The sequence below is a fragment of the Loxodonta africana genome, chromosome 17 (assembly GCF_030014295.1).
Source record: "Loxodonta africana isolate mLoxAfr1 chromosome 17, mLoxAfr1.hap2, whole genome shotgun sequence".
Classification (NCBI taxonomy): domain Eukaryota; kingdom Metazoa; phylum Chordata; class Mammalia; order Proboscidea; family Elephantidae; genus Loxodonta; species Loxodonta africana.
Genome location: NC_087358.1, coordinates 12,827,079 through 12,846,970, shown reverse-complemented (window position 1 = coordinate 12,846,970; position 19,892 = coordinate 12,827,079).

Sequence of the window (19,892 nt, the reverse complement as noted above, 5' to 3'; positions counted from 1 at the left end):
AGACCCTCAGGGAAATGGATTGACACAGTGGCTCAATAATGGGCTTAAACACTGCAACAATTGTGAGGGTGGAGCAGGACCAGGCAGAGTTTTATTCTGTTCTTCATAGGGTTGCTGTGAGTCTTGAACAACTGGATGGCACCTACCAACAACAACAACAAAAAAGAAACATAAAGCATTTCTGATTTCATTAAGTAGTGATATCTGATAAGGCTTACACATTAAAAATGTTTTCTACGGAATCATTAGTAAAAATTGTTCCAGATAACCTATGAATTCTGTATATTTAATAGATATGTTATAAAATAAAGTATTAAAATGATAACAGTACTGTAGATTTATAAGAGTTTGTCCTAATTACCAATTATGCTAAAAATAACCTTTTAAAGTTTCTATTTGAAAAGTAGTTTTAGAAGAAATTTCACTGTATTGATAAAAAACACAACAGTAGTATTATTCTAATATTACTAAAATAATTTAGTTTTTTCAAAATCAGATGTGCTTCTGTGTGTGTGTGTGTGTGTGTGTGTTTGCTATAGTTTACAAAAATCATTAAACAAATTTAGGGAGAACAGAACGAACATTATGGAATTAAAAGTAGCATCAGGAACTGGCAAAAGGTCGAAACAATATTTCCTCCATTCTACAAACTTTTGTCCAGGAAAAAATATCTATTTATCATTGACTATTGGAGAGCTAAGGGGCCCTGGTGGCACAATGGTTAAGCACTCGGCTGCTAACTGAAAGTTGGTGGTTAGTCCTCAACAGCCACTCCTTGGGAGAAAGATGTGGCATCTGCTTCTGTAAAAATTACAGCCTTAGAAACCTTATGGGAAAGGCTTACTCTGTCCCATAGAGTTGCTTTTAGTTGGCATCAACTGGCCAGCAATGGATTTTGGATTTGGTTTATTGGAGAGCTACCATTAATTCATTTGACATATTGACAAATAAATGATAATGATCTTCATTATTACCCAGAGTGGCAATATCATAAGAAATTGTACTACATTGAAGTAAGCTTTGCTGTATGATCAGGCTCTCTAATTTTTAAAGCCATCAACTTATTGACAATTAGAATTATTCCATTATCCATACATAATTTATTGAAGCAGTAAGGCTACCCATTGCTATGAAACTTGAAAGAATCAAGCAAAAGGACTGTAAGTGAATCTCACAGAGAATGTAATATACCACCTGATGAATTTTCTTTCTTTCTTTTTTTTGTCTTTAAACTCATTAGACTATGCGAAAAAAAAAGCCTGTGTGTGCTTCATATGTTCAGTGTCCAGTTTGGTGCTTGACACAAAGCTAGCAGTAGATAAATTTGATAAACCAGTGAGCAAATGAACAAAGAATAAACACATGGCCATGTTATTTTGTTTATTTAAAAAATAAGTGAGCAAATTGTCTTTTAGCCATAGTCATCTTTGTTTAGTAAAACTAAAAAATTTTTAAATGTGTAGATAGATGAAACGGAGAGGTATACTCACACTCTCCTACCCCAAGGAACAGGCAAGGATACACATGACTAGCCCACATGGATGCTAACTCTGAATACCTTGAGTTGTTTGATTAATACACAAAACTAGCACATAATTCGCCATTCCAGATGTCAAGGAAGAAGGAAAATATATATATATATATATAAACCTCCTGGTGTACTTTATGGACAACATATTTGACCTTTGCTTCCAACTTAAATAGTAATAATGCCTTGGTTCCCGGCAAAGTACTTGGTGTGAACACAGAAGCTGCTCAGAAGGCAGGAGGGCCCAGAAACCCTGGGGTCGATGCCTGGCTCCACTGCTCATGTGTTACTTAACCTTCCAGAGCCTCAGTCTCCTCATCTCTAAAACCAAACACAAATTGCAGATAGTTACAGTAGCTACAGCATGGGATCGTTGTGCGAGTTAAACAACTTCATATCTGTAAAGTACTTGGAACAGTACCTGGAACCCTAACAAGTTCTCTGTAAATATTGCCAAATAGGTTAATAAGCACCCACACCTCCGTAGCAGAGCCTTCCTGACCAAGTTATATTCTCCAAAGCACCGACCAAATGACACATGCCTGAATTTAAGTATTACATTTATTTCTGTGATAATGAAACTCTCTTGTCTTTGCCCTCTGGACCATACGCCACCAAAGGGAGAAGTATGGATTTCTTGGCATTTTTGTATATTGCTATTGGGCATTGAAAATATTCAAAAATTACTGTATTTTTGGTTCATGTTTTAATGTAACAAATCCCTACACTGATTTTTCTTTTATGGGTCTTTGGTTAAGCCTTGGTATAATTTACAAGCTTAGTTAATTAAATTCTTTTAGGCAAACAATTGTTGCATCAAATTGTCCTGAGGCTGGCCTTCTCGGCCTGCCAATGTGTCTTAACATATGTCAAGACCATTTATAATTTGATCCATAACTGCAGCACTGACTGCCAAGCTCTTGGTGGAATCCTGAATTATTTTCATATACTTCTTATCTCAAGGGACCATAACGCTTTTAGAACCATTACATTTATCGGTAACATCTCTACTTTGGATGTTACAGTGACATCTGATTGAAAGTGGAATATCCCTCCTGGCATTATCTGACTTGCGGACATAAAGTTTAAGGTCTTTCCACTTATGTATTTATACTCACTATGGTATCCCCTTAACCCAGATCAGTGCCTGGCTCAGTGATGAATGAATGAGTGAATAAATGGATGAACAGAATATCTGCTTAGAAAGGCATAAACCCAAAGGCATAGGAAAATGTTATTCAGGGATCCAATCCATACACCCCACTTCACGGTGCTTAAGAAAGAAAACTAAATCCCTTAAAGATCAAATTTATGTAGTTATCTTATGGGAAAAAAAATTGTTTTTAATTGCCTTGAGTTCACACAGCCCCTTCTTAAGCTCTAGCTTAACAAGAGGTATAAAACCATGACTAATATATTCACACTCCACTACAGTCTCTAAAAGAAAACAAACAAACACAAAGAATCACTGGTTTATTCATCTTGCCTATTGACACAGAAGGGCAGAACAAGTACCCAAACAATGAATAACAACGCAAGAGCTCAGACTGTAAAATCAATAAGCCAGATCAGTGGAGCTGGGCTTCCTTTGGATGCTCTCATCCCTGAGCGCAGTAGAGCTGGCCTTCTGAGTTATGTATATGTATTGACCTAATTACATAAATATTGACCTTTCCTCATACGAAGCTTTCTTTCAGACTCACTGTAATGACCGCGCCAATACCTGTGACTGTAGTAACGTTGAATTTAAATCTGTTAATTGTGCCTGATTGTGGCAAGCCAGGAGGTAACTCAGAGAGTCCCCTAGTCTAAGACCATTGGGGGCACTAAGTGCTAAAGAATAAGTCAGTCCCTGAGCATAGCATAATAAGTTAAACTTCTTTAGCAAATGATCATTTCATCGCAAATACTTTGGGGGCTGGCCTCCTCCTTAGCTTGTCCGATTTCTTAACACACAGAATTAATAGCCAGGATATGACCGAATCTTGGTCTGTGACTCCTGCTCTTTTTTAAATCAAGCACTCGTCCCTAACTTCAATCCCCAGCCCTTATTAACTAATTTTTTGATCTACTGACAGATGTTTACACACCACCCTTACAGATGTGTGTGTTTTTGTTGTTGTTAGTTGCCATTGAATCAACTCCAGCTCATGGCAGCTTTATGTATAACAGGACGAAACATTGCCAGGTCCCACACCACCTTCATCATCATTGGTAGGTTTGAGTCCATCGTTGTGACTAGTGTGTCAATTCATCTCACTGAGGGTTTCTCTCGTTTTTCACTAGCCATTTACTTTACCAAACATGATGTCCTTCTCTAGAGATTGGTCTTTTCCGATGACATGTCCAAAGCAAGCAAAACAAAGTTTCACCATCCTCACTTTTAAGGATCACTCTGGTTTTATTTCTTCTAAATAAATATTTGTGTGTATAGAGGACATCATTTAAAATTTGCACTGCTATTATTCTCTATTTCTAACAAGGATCCTAGCATGGCTTGCTTTAACACAAAATAAGATCTGTTGAAATTCTACTTTTTAAAAATGTCCTGTTTATTTTCTGTTACATGTGTTTTTTGTTTTGTTTTGTTTTTTAATATTCACAGAAATATTTCTTCACACAGTTACAATTGTTACATCTCTGGGATGAGCAATAATGCCAAACGTCGGGAAATTTTATTAAGTGTCTTTATTTTCCTATCAATCAATGACATTAGAGGCACATCCAAGATGTTTTAGAAAGTTGAAAAGGTCTTCACTTTGCTCCTGTAATATTTCTGAGAACTCTCATATAAGGGCCTGCACTCTCCGCTTTAAGCAGAGCAGGAGTCGCTACATCACATCAATCATTTAAAGTCAGGCAAACACATAGAGGAAGCGACCAAATGGCATGGTGTCCACACTTGGCTTTGAAGAGCTGTTCTAGATGCTGCACGGTGAGCTGGCCGTGCCTCATCCTGTGTTTTCTTATTTGCCTCTGCAGGGATGCCGGATGAGATGAACCTCAGTGACGTAAAGCAAATCCATCAAACAGACGGTGGTAGTACTTTCCACACAGCTGGAGCAGGCTGCTCAACAGCTACTGTCTGTCTGACGTTTACTCTGGTGGAAGTGGTAATGTTACTTCCTGGGCCTTGGTAACTGCACTCCTCTGTCCTGGTATGCGTATGTCTTGTCAAAGTCTTGATTGCTCCCCTCTCTTCATACGCCTGGAATAAGAGATCATTCTGAATGTAACAATTATATTTATGAAAAGATATGTCACACTAACTTAGAAGCCAAGTTGGAATGTTCATAAAAGTATCAACTGAAAAATCAATGTTTAAATGATACATTGTTTCCAAACATGTCTTCTTTAAATCTAACTTAAATCTTCCTAAATTCTAGCATTAAATCTGCAAATGGGAAGAGCACAGAAGTGATTTTGAATAAGCAGGATTTAGTGAAACTGTATTTTTATTCTTCTTCATTCTAAACCCCTTCCTTTGTAAAAGAAAAATGTGTTACATTGAAGGTTTATTTGCCGGACAACGCGAAGAGTACATAGTATTTCTTAAAGTACTGAAATTCGAATCTCATTAAATGAATCAAAACACACAATGGCAAGTCGCGTGCATGCGTTTTCAAGAGATTGTTCCATTTTGCAAGCTATAGAGAGAAACTACTGAGGGTCTGTAAGTTATAGAGAAGATTGGAAGCTTGATAATTTTTATCCACTGTAATTTAGCCACTGACAAAGCTGAGTATTTTCTAGCTCTTGATTTGTATTCCATTATATTCAAAATGTATCTCCAGTATTGGGGCTCTGTCCCCACTTCTCTCTGCCTAATAGACTCAGCTGGTTTGCAAACACATGGCCTGCTCCAGGAATCTCACTTTAGTAAAGCTTTTAATATTACTCATTTTCTTCTAACAAAAATGATTCGTTCATCCACTTTCAAAATATGCTTTGCTATTTCTCTTTGAAGCCTGATATTGAATAATAGGTTATGCATACTTGTCCGAGGTTCCTGTGGCTGTCTAAAGACATGTAATAATAGAGAAAATATGGCTTACAATGCTTTGTCTCTTCCTCTGTTTGCACACTGGCCGGGCCACTCATCCGCAATCCCTGATTTCCCAGTTGTGATGGGATGCCTCAGCAGACACCGGTTAGGATAAGTCTATGGCCATACCAAGGAGGGAAAGATAAGCCAGCTTTTATTAGGAAGTATCACATCCACTCAATAGCCAGAAAATGCAATTAATACAAAATGACAGAACAGAAAAAAGAAGTGCTGAATTTGTAAAATAAAAGAAAGTCCAAAGGATTTGAAATGACCTCTGACAAACAGTTAAAGGGGATTCCATCAACAGCAAATATTAGCGAAATAAAGTCGATTTCTTCAAATCAGGAAATGATATATGATCAAACCAAGTTTTCTCATAAGTTCTCAACTGAGACGATCTGATGATGGTCAATATGAGACACAGTGTGTGTAATCAGCCCGATCACATCTTACTGTCTATTCAAACATGCCTCAGATCTGGAAACATTTTTCTACCTGCCCATTTGTGGACGTCATTTTCCTAGGCTTCCTTTCCGGACCCTACTATTTATTCTGTGCCCACTCAGTTTATAGCTGCCTTGCTCTGGCCTGACCACACTCCACAAATTACAAACTTAAATATTTTTTTAAATGTTCATTTCAACCTCAGCCCTTTATTTCAATCAGTCACTCGTGGCAAAAAGGAATCCTAAATCACCAAGGTGTGGTACTCCAGCCCAAGTTATGGCTGGTTTGCTGTGGCAAATTTTCTAACCCAACCTTAGAGGAATGCTCAAAGCAAACTGAAGAGCATGATTTAGCTGTGTGAGATCTATCTGGAAAAAAATGAGTCGATAGAAGATAATTTTAGATATGACAGAAAGTGGCTGAGTAGTGACAAATTCAATATAGTATAAATAATTTTTTTTTTCTTTTTTTATCAGCTAAACCTAACATATTCAAACAGATGTTGTCCATCTCCAGGCAGGACTTTGGAGACTACACACATTATAATGTTACTGATGGAGTTCAAAACACTTGGACGATTTCTGAATTTTCTGAAGAGCCTGAGGCTTATTAGTTGATATTCTTAGTGGAGATGTTCAGACTTTAATACTTTACTCTGTAGCATTTTACATTTGTATAGCTCTTTATAATTTACGAAGCTCTCTCAAATACAGTATCTCTTTTGGCCACCCTCACCTCTCAAGAATGGGCTTGATATTTAGTCAAATAAAAACAATGACAATGATTTCTTTAATATGGCTCAGAATTTGCTTCCGAGGAATTTTCAAAAAATAAGGTCTAAAAATTTTTTGAGCAGTAGTAAAATTGTTAACATATGTGCCTAGCTTCCAGGATACTTAAAGAATACCAAGCAAATAAAAGTTTACACTTAAAAATATCACTTATATCTCTATAGTCACATCTTATACCGGGGTAATTTAAACAAAGCACTTCACCTGACACCTTTAGTTATTTTTATAGAACTCATGGAGTTATATAAAAGATCATGGAACTTTGTCCAGTGATTTTCATATATTGGGAAAGAGTTAAGATTTAACTTAGATTTTCCTATGATAAATGCTTTTTGTGGGTAATCTCATTAATTTTTCCAATAAAGAACATTATCATCTCAATGTGTCAATCAAGAAACTAAGGTATAGAAACATTCTGTAATTTGTCTCGTGCTGTTTTTTTTTTTTTTTTTTGTACACCTACTAACAGTAGAACCAGATCAGTGAACGCTATGCCTCTAAATAGCCTGTATGCATTCCTGATTCAAAGACATAATCAGTCTGGGACAATAGTGAAGAATTAGGAGCTTAGCTAAAAATCATTCTGAGATTGTTTAAATCTCCAAATTGTGTTTAGAAAACAAATATGATGGATTGTGCAATTTTAATTGTATAACTCTCAAACTAATGTAAAAACATAGTGAAAAGGAAAAATGTAGACATGAACTTTTTGTCAGTACCAATCTTTTCTCCCACATGCTCAAATCCCATTCAAACACGTCAGACTCCCAAATAAATCAGCTACCAAATATGAAAAGGAAAACACACAGGGTTTTTAACTATGAAAGAATGAAATTTTTTTTCTGTTTTCTGTGCAATTAAAGGATATAAAGTGTTTCTTTAATCATAAGATACATGGTGGCAAAAACAAACAAGGAAGAGAGGAAAAGAGTGAGGGGCGGAAGGAGGGATGGAAGGAGAGAGGGAAGAAAGAAAGGAAGGAAAGAAGAGAGGAAGGGAGGGAGGAGTGGAAGGCCGGTCTGATAGAATATTATAAAAATCCTAGATTTACCTTTTTATCTTCTATTGGCGCAAGCAAATTTAATCAATGAAACATTGTCTGCAGTGTTCTCATCTCATTAAAGAACAGAAGTTAATAAGCTCTTTCCTCCCAAACATTCAGATTTTCTGAAGAACTCAATAATGATGCTTTGCAAAGGATTCAATTTATTGCTAAATGTTTTCAATCACTTAAATTATTGTTTTTATCATCAAGACCCTTTAGGTACAATAAAAAATGTTTCCTCGAGGGAATGAATTCAACCTAGGACGTTGCTGTTCTTTGAGAAATTCACTGAGCAGGCTATGATGTCAGTATTTCTTTAGGTTATAAACTTTGATATCCTATACAATCACATGAGTTGTTTGGAAATTCAGATGTAGTAAGTCTTAATGTTGTTGGCTATGCCTCTGGATGTATCAAGTTTTTTCTTTAAATGCAGATTGTTGTGTATAAATCATTGCTGATTAAAATATGGATAAAAACATATTTCTCATGTTGGAAGTCTGCTTTCTTTGCTTTTGCTAGAATTACGTGATGACTGTGAATTGCTGTTATATTATCATTTTATAAAGGGGGGTCTAATCAAACACAATTTTTAATCAAACACAATTTTTAAACTAAGCTCTATGGCTCCAACTGCAGAAAAAAAAATGAAGAATGTCATGAAAATGTACATAGCAGCTACAACAGTAGCTTCTTGGGATCGGGTTGGGGGTGGGGTGGGGAAGGATGTGGATAAACTTGCAAACACATCCGATTCAAGAGTCTCTCACTTGCCTGCTCTTGTCTATTGTCATTCTCACCAAGACGTCTGTGGGAAGAGCACACATCCTACCTTCTTCAAAAAGTTTTACTTTGACCGTATCAAAGTGCAGAGGGAGACAGAAGGAGGTAGAGGAATTTGAAATTCACTGTAAAATTAAAACAGAGCGCTGAGTATTTAGGAGTCAAAAGCGGTCAGAGACGAACAGATGGAATTGGCCTATAGGAATAAATTGAGAGGTAAGTAAATTTCTACTTTTATGAGTTTCGATATCTACTCAGAAGCATCAGAGTAGAAGGAATGAAGGGTCTTGGAAGGTCTCTAATTTTCCTGAGATCACCCAGCCTGAGAGTGGGGAGGGTTTGGGAGCCCATTTGCACGAGGTTGTGAGGACTTGTCTTATTCTATCTCCTTAAGAAATCAAGGCACTGACCAGGTCAAGAATTTCCAGTAACAGCAATCTCAGAATAAGGTTGAAAGACTCACACAGAACCACAATTAATTGACTCCATAACTGTGGTCAAAGTTGTCAGAGTTGTAGAAGGCACTTGGCAAAGTCAGTGGGCTGCCTCTCCTCACCCCACACTCCCACCACTGTCCCGGCGCCTCCACTGACTGTGATACTCCAACACACTTCCTTGCTATTTTCTCTACTTCTTGTTGGTTTTCTTATCCATAATATTGCAATCACTGTATTTAACTCATAGAGTTACTTAAAACCCATTTCCATCAAGTCTATTCCAACTCATAGCTACCCTATAGGACAGAGTAGAACTGCCTCATAGAGTTCCCAAGGAGCGCCTGGTGGATTTGAACTGCCGATTAGAGGACTAAATAATAAAACATGTATTAGGAATCCACCTGCCCCATGATAAGCCTTGATTATTCATATTTGTCCTTTTCCCATTTAGCTTTCTGTTAAAAGGCACAGGTTCACAGAAGGGAACAACAGCTAAATATTCATGGGATACCATCCATGAATACACTTTTGTTAGTGGAAAAGGGTATAAGGAGGCTTGGGAGTTAAAAATAGGGGTTGGGGTGAGGAGAAAAAGGAAGAGCAAGAGGGTCTGGAAGACTCACTCCAGTTTGTTTCATGTTTTGCTGAGCCTCATCCCAGCTACAAGGCTTATTTATTGAAAATTAATTTTGAAAATCAGCCAGAGAGTGGTCTTGTTTTCATTGATTATAAAGGGATATCAGTTAACCCTGACCTAGCGTTCAAATGTGAATTGGCCTTTAATTATAACAAATTGGGAACCTCCAACTCCACATTCTGGTTAAAGGTCTCTTACACTTGCATATTCAGTCCACAATGTGAGTCCGATCTCGACCATGGAGTAGAGTGCAGTCCCACTGGTGGTGAGAACTAGTGTCAGTGAACGAGCAGTGTGCTGCTCAATATGGCAGCTGCACTTCCCACCAAGCGGGTATTTCTGACATTGCTAATAGGTGACAGGAAATCCCTGGGTGCTGCAAACAGTTAACATACTCAGCAACTAACCAAAATGTTGAAGATTCAAGTGCACTTGGAGGTGCTGCGGTAAAAAGACCTGGTGGTCTACTTCCAAAAAATCAACCGTTGAAAACCCTATGGAGCACAGTTCTACTCTGAACATGTGGGGTCATAATGAATCAGAATCAATTCAATGGGAACTAACAACAACAACAAAAACAAAACCTCTAGGGTATTTTTTATTTTGTGTGTGTATGTGTGTGTGTTTCTTCATCTCAGATTTGGCTCTGGTAATAAGCGTGAGCATCCTGAAGAGATTCCATACACGATGCTCTCCTGAGACCATCTGAGAGGGCAGCTGGTTCAGTCATTGACTCACATCAGACAAAAGTGCTGGAAAAAACAGAACAAACACACCTTCAAATGTTTTAGTGCTAATTGTAGGGCCTTCAGTAAGTCCTGTAACCTCTTTGAACTTTAGTTTATCTGTAAAATAACATGGTTGAATAAGATGACCACTAAATTTTCTTCTATGTTTCTAGAATTCTAAATTTCTAGGCTAAAACAGAAAGCATTATTAATGCAGTGATAAACCAAAAAAACAGTTGCCATGGAGTTGATTCTGATTCATGGCGACCTCATGTGTGTCAGAATAGAACTGTGTTCCATAGGGTTTTCAGCGGCTGATTTTTTGGACATAGATCACCAGGCCTTTTTTTCCAAGGTGCCTCTGGGTAGACTAGAACCACCAATCTTTCAGTTAGTAGTCAATCACAGTGTTTATAACACCCAGGGACCAATGAAGTGATAGAGAACAGTTTTCTTGATGCCTTGTACTATAACCTATTATTACCTAATATATAAAAGGCACTTTAAGAACATGATTTTAATTATACATATGTTTACAATTATAATTTATCATATATAGGAATGTGTTTTTTCTGTGCAAGCTTGATTGAAATAATCTTCAGGATAAAGGGAAGACAAGCTAAAACAAATGTATTTCAGGTTTTAATGGCTAGAACAATATGCCTGAGCAAAGACATCTGCCATATCATTAAATATTTGGCAGGTAATTGCTTTTTTGTTTTATCAAGTCTTACAGAAGCTAAGATCTGGGGTTCTCACTAATTTAGTTACAGTCTCTCACAATATTTAAAAAAAAAAAAAAAAAAAAACGCATATAATGGCATCTTTGAAAGACCAAAAGATAAAAAGGACCAGAAGAACTAGATGGTGCCCAGCTACCACTACTGAATGTTCTAATCAGAAACACAATAGATGAATCCAGATAAAAAGGGAGAAAAATGTGGAACTGAACTTCAAATTCTTAAAGGATCCAGACTTTTCGGACCTACTGAATATGGAAGAGACCCCAAGACTATAGCCCTGAGGAGTTACTCCTCAAACCTTGAATTGAAACTACCCCCAAAGTCAACTTTAAAGTAAGTGATAATTTAGCCCAAAGAGTAAATATTGTCACTCTTTAGTATTGTTTCTTAAAAAAAAAAAAAAAATTATTTATATAAGACCAAAGGGTCAACAGGCATTTTAAAGCATAGATGAAAAAGCTGGGGGGAAGGGAGATGAAGTAAACGAAAGTGAAACTCAAACAGACATAGTGAGAATGTTGACACAATGTGAAGAATGTAACCAAGGTCATTGATCATTATATCTAGAAACTGTGAAATAGAAGCGGGTTTTGCTGTGTATATTTTCACCAAAAAATAAAACGAAATAACATTAAAAAGATAAAAATGTGCGGAAGAGATGAAGTCACAAAATTAATTTGACAGTATTTTTGCTTTTTACAGATTGTCCCAGGAGACGTTTTGAAACAGACTTAAACAGATGTCGCTGCCTCTGATGATTTATTGCAGGACAAGCTGGCAGAGCACAGGCGCATGTTAGCTGGTCCTCTGTAGTGCAGGGGCTAACCCAGAAACTGAAGAGAGACCCCAAGCCAGCGGCTGAAGTCAGCGCTCTATATCACTCAGCAAGTAAGCAGATGGAAGCATGCAAACACAGTTTAAGTAAAAAGATAGCTTTTAAATATGGTATGTTTGTAATTTCTTATTTCATTTTCCTCATTTATAAAAAATTTAATGAGAATTTCATCACAGATGGTTAACCACAATAAATTTATAATAAATAATTTTACTTTACATCCAATCACACCCATACTGTATGATTAGATGTAAATACACACGCATAATTATATTTACCTTTTTACTGTTTTTTTTTAATAATATACAGACATATTCATATCTTCATCTTTTTTATTATTATGTTTACACTTATATCTGTATTTATATTTGCATGAGACTTGCATTTCTGTCAATTATTCCTGGCTTTTTACACAAAGATTAAGAACGTTAGTGAAAAAGGAGACCTTTTTCAAAGTGCTGCTTATTATTTTGTCCATATGGACTTCCATGTTTAATTTCAAATAGTTCAGCTTTAAATAAAGCTCTTAACCCATTGCTGTCAAGTCAATTCCAACTCACAGTGACCCTGTAGGACAGAGAACTGCCCCATAGGGTTTCCAAGGAGTGCCTAGTGGATTCGAACTGCCAACCTTTGGTTAGCAGCTGAACTCTTAACCACTATGCCACCAGGGTTTCCAAAATAAAGCTCTTACTATACACACAAAAGAATTTACATTACTACTACAGCAATAAGAACTTGTACATAAGCTATATATTGAAAAAAATCCTCACTTACACAGTCATATATATTCAGTTTCTCTTAAGATGACATTTCTCCGGGAAACAATGCCAAGTACTGTAAAACTAACTCAGTAATTAATTATTTTTACTAAAAAATTTGAAAGAGTGACTGTTAACCACCCATTGGCTTTATGTCATTCGCTAACTGGAGTTAAGCAGGCCAAGAAAATAATGACAAGTCAAAGAAGGTAAAATTTATCCTTATTTTCCCCAAGCCAACTATCTTTGTGTTTTCTTCTCCCTTAGTGGTGCTTTCCTTTTCAAGCACCCATTGTCTTTATTATCTTTACCCCTGTTCCCATATGGGAAGTGATGTGCAAAACAAGAACTCAGGCTTGGAATTCCCTGGGTGGTGCAAAGAGTTTGAGCTCAACTACTAACCTAAAGGTTGGTGGTTCACACACCCAGAAGCACTGCGAAAGAAAGTCCTGGCAACCTGCTTCCATAAAGATTACAGCCATGAAAAATTACCTATATGAGACCAGATGGTCAGCAATTACTTTAAAACAAAGACATTTATGTAAGACATCAGGGAACTAGACTAATGGAAACGGAACAGCCAGAAGAGCAATGATGAGAATGTACCTAACTGGTGAAGAGTGTAACCAATGTCACTAAACAAATCGTGTAGAAATTGTTGAATGAGAACCTAAACTGCTGTGTAAATCTCCACCAAAAACACAATAAAATATTATTAAAAGAAAGAAATTCAGAAACTAAAAAAAGAAAATTACATCCAAGAAAACCATTTGGAGCAGCTCTACTCTGTAACACAGAATTCAGAATCAACTCGATGGCAACGGGTGAATATTCAACAGAATCTGTCCACAATTGCAGGCACTTAACAGATGGAAATGGAGCAGCATACCAACTTGAGAGCCTATGCTTAGACTCTTGATTTGAAGGCTCACTAAATGGAGACCTGGTAGTGCAATGGTTAAGTGTTCAGCTGCTAACTGAAAGGTTGACAATTCAACCCCACACAGTGGCTCTGTGGAAAACAGCCCTGGTGACCTGCTTCCTTAAAGAACACAGCCAAGAAAATCCTATGGGGCAGTTCTACTCTATTACATGGGGCCGCTATGAGTCGGAATCACCCGGATAGCACCCAACAACAAGTGGAAAATGAGATCACTTAGGTTGTAAAATCGTCATACCTTGATATGGATTAAAATAGTTGAGGTAATTAGTAGAGCTCTGAATATAGTAGTTTTAATAATTTTTATCTTTTTTCAGATCCACAATTCTGATTTGTGATAGATTTACCAATTTGCTAAAGTATTTGGCACATTTTAATGAATAACATATTTTAACATGTAAATCACCATTTTTAAATTTGCCAATAAGTTCCTTTTTAAATATGGGAAACACAATTGAAATATGTTCTATGTCACATTGAAATGTATTTAAAATGACATTTCTTCTTTGCTAGTGTTGTTATTGTTTTCAACTATTAATATTTTAATTTGTAGTCTTTAGACTGACCCGTTTTTGTACTAGATTATAATTAGGTTGCATCTTGAAATGTGAATATTAATATAAATTTTAATGTTTATTTTAATTGGAAGTTCTTTTTTATCATTTAAAATAATATTATTGCATACAGTATCTTCAAAATAGTTAGAAACTATGAATATTTTAAACCTTTCTAAACAACTTCATCTTAGAGAAGAGTGTCATGGATTGAATTATGTCCCCCCCAAAAATGTGTATCAGTTTGACTGGGCCATGATTTCCAATATTGTGGGGTAGTCTTCCATTTTGTGATTGTAATTTTATGTTAAAGAGGATTGGGATGGGACTGTAACACCCTTACTAAGGTCACATCCCTGATCCAATGGAAAGGAGGTTTCCCTGGGGTGTGGCCTGCACCACCTTTTATCTCTCAAGAGTTAAAAAGGAAAGGGAAGCAAGCAGAGAGTTGGGGACCTCACACCACCAAGAAAACAAACATTTATGGTAATGTTTGTTTTCTACTCATGAAATGTTGCAGAGCGAGTCCTTTGGACCTGAGATTGCTATGCTGAGATGCTCCCAGATCAAGGGAAGTCTGAAGACAAGGAGCCTTTCTGCAGAGAGAGAAAGCTGTCTGCTGGAGCCGATGCCCTGAATTTGGACTTGTAACGTACTACACTGTGAGAGAATAAACTTATCTTTGTTAAAGCCATCCACTTGTGGCATTTCTGTTATAGCAGCGCTCGATGACTAAGACGGAGTCACTTCACTCTATTGAAAAACATAATAAGTCAGCTCTAGTTTAAGTATGTGGTCTTTAGAGTTTTATTCTTCTCCTAAAATCCAGAGAGACATTAGCTATTTTTTTTTCTTCCATAGGGCTAGAAAGAAAGGTTCCCTTGTACTTCTCTTATTAGCTCTATTTTGCTAACACAAAGTGAATTATTTCCAAATTGCAGGAAAACTTAGCAACTAAAGAATGAATTACACTGTATTATAATAAAAAGAGAACATAATTTTATGGACAGTATTTTCAAGGATATTAATAGTGATAGTCATTGTGAGCAATATACATGTTTATTGTCCTTTAAGATTCCTCTAAAATACTAGGTCCTCTATAAAACTGTAAAACTTTACTTTAAACAACATTTTTTGTGATTACAGAATAATATATTTCCACTGTAAAAGTTTTAAAAGAGAAGAGAATGAAAAAAACAAGTGAAACCCACTGTCATCAAGTCAATTCCAACTCATAGCAACCCCGTAGGATGGAGTGGAACTGCCCCATAGGGTTTCCAAGGCTGTAATCTTTACAGAAACAGACTGTCACATCTTTCTCCTACAGAGCGGCTAATGGGTTTGAACCATAGATCTTTCGATTAGCAGCCCAGTGCTTAACCACTGCACCATCAGAGCTCCTTATAGAAGAGAGTAAAGATCAGAAATTCTTCCAACCTGTGTTAACATTTTGGTGCCTTTATTTATTTATTTATTTTATGTTACCTACTTACAGAGATGCAGGGTATATATCTAGACATAAATATTTATACACAAGATACGTAGAGAGAGTGATTATATAGTTACATAAGTATTCAAAGTTACAATGTTACTGTGTTTACTATTTAAACTATCTTTATTGCTTAACAATCAACCTTTCTGTGTTAAATTAACTCTGAATGCCCTGATAAAAATCTAGTTCTAGCTTGACCCTGAAGGAAATGCCTCCCCTTGAGATGCTGTTAGACTGAGAAGCTGACAGGTTTATCTCAACCCTCTGAAATTAAAACATGTTCTGACTCTTCATCTTGTCATTCTAGCCCTCTCTAGTCTCAGAACGTTAGCTCCATAACGTATATTTGAAAATGGTCATGTCAGTGCTCCAGATGTGGTAACTTGAGATTCTTCCATCTTCCTCACAAGGTTTATGGAAATGTTTGTTTTCTATTCATGAAATGTTGCACGGTGTGAGGTTAGTTGCTATCCCTGCCCTCAAGCAACTTACTCTCCAGATAAATAGAAAGTATGGCAGAGACTGCTAGCAAACCCTCAATATTCATTGTCCTTTCTTTCTCTGGTGATTGAACTCCTTTTTTAGTATACCAAAAAAAAAAAAAAAATCCAAACCCATTGCCATCAAGTCAATTCCAACTCATAGAGACCCTATAGGACAGAGTAGAACTGCCGCCATAGAGTTTCCAAGGAACCCCTGGTAGATTTGAACTATCAACCTTTTGGTTAGCAGCCGAGCTCTTAACCACTGCACCACCAGGGCTCCTTGTTGGTATGGATGCCCAGAATTTCCAAGTATCCCTTGCAGCTAGGTGAGGCCATGACGACATCTGACAATGAAATGTAAGCAGCTGTTGTGTGGCGGTTTCTAGGATCCTTCCAAAAATGAAAGTGGAGCTTGCCCTTTGCCCCTTCTTCCTACTCTCTCTAACCTATAGCAACAGGAGGGGGATCGTCTTAGTTATCTAGTGCTGCTATAACAGGAATACCACAAGTGGATGGCTTTCACACGGAGAAATTTATTCTCTCACAGCCTAGTAGGTTACGAGTCCAAATTCAGGGTGTCAGTTCCAGGGTCCCAACTCTCTGCTTGCTTCGCTTTCTTTTTATCTCTTGAGAGACAAAATGTGGTGCGGGCCATACCCCAGGGAAACTCCCTTTACCTTGGATCAGGGAGGTACCTGAGTAAGGGTGGTGTTACAATCCCACCCTAATCCTCTCAACATAAAATTACAATCACAAAATAGAGGACAACCACACAATACTAGGAATCATGGCCTAACCAAGTTAACACATATTTTGGCGGGGGTGGGGGGCGACACAATTCAATCCATGACAGGGATCCAATGGATGGGACTCCTTCTTGGACTGTGAGAACAAGAGCCGTACTGCAGAGATGACAGAGCAGAAAGCCTTGAACACCGTGTACCCTACATGATTTCACAGATGCTTCACCAGTCCTGGACTGCCTCAATCCAACTTTTGCAAGAGAGAGATACAAAAACTATATTGTGTTTAAGGCACTGTTTTCTGCTGTGTTGCTTATAAACCAAAAAAAAAAAAAAAAAAAAAAAACCCATTGCCATCAAGTCAATTATGACTCATAGAGACCCTATAGTTGCTTATAAAAAAAGCTATACACAATTCTGATTACAACAGAGGCACAAAATAATGAGTAAACAACAATGTAAAAGAACACATTTTTTCAATACATATGAGTGGAGGAAGGAACTTTGGTGGCATAGTGTGTAAGCTCTTGGCTGCTAACCGAAATATCAAGAGTTCTAAGCCACAAGCTGCTCCATGGGAGAAAGATGGGTCAGTCTGCTTCTATAAAGATTACAGCCTTGGAAACCCTATGGGGCCATTACGCCCTATTCTATTGGGTCACTATGAGACAAAATCAAGTAAACCACAACAAGTTTTATGGATGAAGGGTGTCTTAGGTGTCTGGCTCCGTGCAAACAAGAAACCTATTCCCAGATGTCATTGACTTTACTTACGATTATCGGAGTACTTTGTATGATTAAGCACCTAATGAACTGTGTAGGCAATAAGTGAAAGGAAGTCTCAGAAAGAAGACATCCCTGCAGATGTCTTTAAAAGAAGCTGCTCTGAAAAGCTATCCTTTAAGCCCATCAGCAGATAAATGAATAAACAAAATGAGGTACATACATACAATTGAATACTACTTAGCAAGAAGAAGAAACAAAGTCTTGATACAAGCTAGGATATGGATGGAGATTGAAGACATTATGCTCAGTGAATAAGTCAGTCACAGAAGGACAAATATTGTACAACCTCTTTTATACAAAAAGACAAGAAAAGGTAAATCTATAGAGACCAAACTTTATTAGTGGTTACCAGGGATGAGAAAGAGAGGGAACTGGGGGATTAACAGTGATGGAAAGATCACGATGATTAAGGGTAGAGTTGTACAGCTGATTACTATAATTAGTGTCAATAAGTGGTGCACCTGTAAAAAGCTGAACAGGCAAAAGTTGTGCAATAAATATATTTACAACAATGACAAAAAAAAAAAAGTGGGGCAGCTGCTGAGGCTGTTATGTACAACCAAAAACCTCATGGGATTTAGTTCCTTGGCTTGGAAGTTTATGGTCGTAGTTTCATGGGACATCCCAGTTAATTGGCCTAATAATGTGTTTAGTGCTTTTGTTCTGTTTCCTGGAAACCCCAGTGGCACAGTGGTTAAGAGTTCGGCTGCTAGCCAAAAGGTCGGCAGCTTGAATCCTCCAGGGTCTCCTTGGAAATCCTATGGGGTAGTTCTACTCTGTCCTATAGGGTTGCTATGAGTTGCAATTGACGGCAATGTTTTTTTGTTTTGTTTTTGTTTTGGGATGCTACTTCCTAGTTTGTTGTGCAGTGCTTAGGGTCTTAAAAACTTGAAAGAAGCCATCTAAGACATGACAATTGATTTCAATTTTCCTAGAACAACAGAGAAAGAAGGAGAGTCAGGAATAGGAGGAGAATGTGGAAAGTTTGGCTAATCGCCTCCATGAGTAACTGCCTTCTGTGCTATGAGACTGGAAGAACTGCATGATGCCCCACTACCACTACTGAACATTTTGATCAAGATTCTGTCAAAAAGGGGAAAATGTAGGACGGAATTTCAAGTTTTCATGGACTCAAGACTTTCTGGTGCCAAGGTGGCTGGATGAACAAACCCCTGAAACTATTGCCCTGATAATCTTTAATGCTTACACCAAAAATATCCTTTGAAATCTTCTTAAAGCCAAAAATAATTTAGCTTAACTAGAAAAAATGTCTAGCTTGAGCAATGTGCTCTTTTAAGAACTATCTATATGGGATCAAAGTGACAAGAGCAACTCAAAAGATTGGATAGGGACTTGAGGAGCAGTGAGTTTATGTTAATGGGGAAGGAACAGCTCAGAAAAAGAGGCTGACAGTGGCTGCACAACTCAAAGGCTGTAATCAAAGTCACTGAATTATACATGTAGAAATGGTTGGATTGGTATGTATTTTGCTGTATATACTCTCAACAACAAAAATAAAATAAAAAATCACAATGAGATACCACTTCACCCCCACTAGGATGGCTAAGATATTAAAAAAAATAATAATATGATAGAAAATAACAGACGTTGGTGACTATGTAGAGTAATTGGAACCCTTATCCATCAGCAGCTGGAATGAAAAATGATAGTCACTGTAGAAAGTTTGATTATTCCTCAAAAAGTTAAACACAGAGCTATCATATGACCCAGCAATTCCACTCTTTCGTATACACTCAAGGAATGTGAAAACAGCGATTCATACAGATAAATGTACTCCATTGTTCATCGTAACACTATTCACAATAGCTAGGAGGTTGAAACAACCTAAATTTCCATCCACAGATGGATAGGTAAAATGTGGTATATACACACGATGGAATATTACTCAGCCATAAAGAGAAATGAAATCTTAATAGATGCTACAAAGTAGATGACTCTGGAAAACATTATGTTAAGTGAAGTAAGTCAATCACAAAATGACAAATATTGTATGATCTCACTTTTATGAAAAACTTGGAAAAGGCAAATGTATAGAGATCAAAGTTTAATAGTGGTTACCAGAGGTGGAAGTGAGGGGAAAAGGGTAAT